This window comes from Schistocerca gregaria, chromosome 10 (assembly GCF_023897955.1).
Source record: "Schistocerca gregaria isolate iqSchGreg1 chromosome 10, iqSchGreg1.2, whole genome shotgun sequence".
NCBI classification, from domain to species: Eukaryota; Metazoa; Arthropoda; class Insecta; order Orthoptera; family Acrididae; genus Schistocerca; species Schistocerca gregaria.
In genome coordinates, this window is record NC_064929.1 from 170,876,917 (window position 1) to 170,879,435 (window position 2,519).

Genomic DNA, 2,519 nt, shown 5'->3' on the forward strand with positions numbered 1-2,519 from the left:
TCTGGCGAGTTGGGAGGCCAGCACGTGAACTGGTACTAGCTTGCTACAATGTTCCTCAAACCGCTCTCCCACATTCCTGGCCTTGTGACATGGCGCATTACCTTGTTAAAAATGCCACTGCCGTAGGGGAAACACGATCGTCATGATGGGCTGTACGTGGTCTGCAACCAGTGCACCATACTCCTTGGCCGACACGGTGTCTTGTACGAGCTTCAGTGTACCCATGGATGCCGATGTGATTGCTCCCCCAGAGCATAATGGAGCTTGTCTCCTCACGCAGTAACAAACGAATGTGCTTAAGTGATAAATAGATGTTTCGTTATGATTCCTTTCGAACTTTTACCTATTAATTGCACTGTGACACGTTTAATTCAGTTCCACAAGCAGAAGTGGATGGCTAAACATCTGAATTGAAACCATGGTAGAACAGAAACAGTACGCTTTTGGATATGGGTTCCTACTCAAAATATTATGTACTCACTGTCCTCTACAAGTCCTAGAAGTCTTTAATGGGAATTTCTGAATACCATGCACAAGTTAGTGAGAGGCAGATGGTATCCAGGACTTTTTAAGATACCATCTGTATAGCTCACAACAATCCAGTTTTCCACTGCTTGCCAAATGATGCTAATTTTTCGTGTATCGGTACTAATTGCAAAGCAAATCTTTATACAAAGCTAAAGTATTTACACTATTTATCTTTCTTAATGAACAATATAAGCACTTGGTACCATTCTGGGTAATTAGGCTGGCGACGGTTTCTTTAATGATTAGAAAGATGCAAAAGAATAGCTCCTTGTAATCACTAATCTTTATTCACAACAGGCTGTTTCGGCATTTATCACCATTGTCAAGTACGTCTAGATAGGTGTGACATCCATCTTATGTCATTAGTGAACTGTCTTAGATATGTCACTGTTTTGATAAGATCGTAAATGACGTAAATATGTGGAAAATGATACGTTAATTATGGTTTGACAGTAATCTGACAGTTCAACTCTTACGGCTCTGAGCACTATGGGACTTAACATCTGTGGTCATCAGTCCCCTAGAACTTAGAACTACTTAAACCTAACTAACCTAAGGACAGCATACACATCCATGCCCGAAGCACAACTCTTACGGCTGTCTTACTATTTACTACTGCCAAACCATAACGAACGTATTATTTTTCATATATTTACGTCAGTTACCATCTTATCAAAACAGTGACATTTATGAGGCAGTTTACTTACGACGTAATATGGACGTTACATCAGTCAAGACGTAATTGACAATAGCGATAAATGCCGAAGCAGTCTGTCGTGAATAAAGATTAGTCATTACAACCACAGCAGCCTTATGCATCTTTCTAATAATCATGTCATTATGTGACATATTATGCTACTGGACATAAAGAAGAAAAATTGTTTTCTTTAATATGATTACAGTTCACTTTATGCTAACGGCCTTGCCGCAGTGGTAACGCTGGTTCCCGTCAGATCACCGAAGTTAAGCGCTGTCGGGCTGGGCTAGCTCTTGGATGGGTGACCATCCGGTGTGCCGAGCGCTGTTGGGAGGGCGGGCTGCACTCTGTCCTTGTGAGGCAAACTGAGGAGCTACTTGATTGAGAAGTAGTGGCGCCGGTCTCGTAAACTGACATATGGCCGGGAGAGTGGTGTGCTGACCACATACCCCTCCATATCCGCATTCAGTGACGCCCATGGGCTGAGGACGACACGGCGGCCGGTCGGTGCCGTTGGGACTTCCAAGGCCTGTTCGGACGGAGTTTTTTTAGTTCACATTATGACTTGTAGAACTTTTGTCCGATTCCCACTAGTTCAGCTTCTGCTCCCTATTGAACATAATCTTTTGGATAACGAAATGTAGTTCGATACCTTTTCCATTAACACGACCATGGGTATTTTCAAATTCGTTCCGTAGGAGTAACATTATCGGCAACTTGATCTTGCAGTGTTAGTGACAAGTTTATGTATGTTTGCAGCTGGGGATATTCAGCCGCCAAATAATTGTTAAAGTTCATGGTGGAACAATCAGCTGTCATTTATTTTGCACAGCTCATTAATAGTTTCGGTCAATGACCATTATCAAGCTTAGCTGGCATAAACAGTTGGTAAGTTATACCATAATTTGAACAAAAGTAATTTGATCTTTTATGCCCACAGTAGTACGTAAGAATTCCTCACGATAATTTTCGTCAAGGAGCAAGTCCACTCCGACAGTAAGTAACCCCCAAATACTATGGTGGGCTTAAAAGAGCAAATTGCTTTTGTTCAAATTATGGTATAACTTTCTTGCAGTTTGTGACAGCTAAGCTTAATAATGGTCACTGACAGAAACTAGTAGCGAATTGTGCAAAGTGAATGACAGCTGAAGGTTTCACCATAAATTATAGCAATTAGTGACAAGTGTTACACTTGTCTCTACGCGTAAGGGGAGTATTAGTGGTCATAGTGTTATAAGTTATTCTACGTCAGTATTTAAGTCAATGACAGAAAGAAACTGGAGAGTATCTTTGA

At 41.4% G+C, this 2,519-nt stretch overlaps 1 pseudogene; it reads left to right on the forward strand.

The window, feature by feature from the left end:
- The first annotated feature begins 1,440 nt into the window (after positions 1 to 1,440).
- On the forward strand, positions 1,441 to 1,558 carry LOC126293779 (5S ribosomal RNA; annotated as a pseudogene).
- The last annotated feature ends 961 nt before the right edge of the window (positions 1,559 to 2,519 follow it).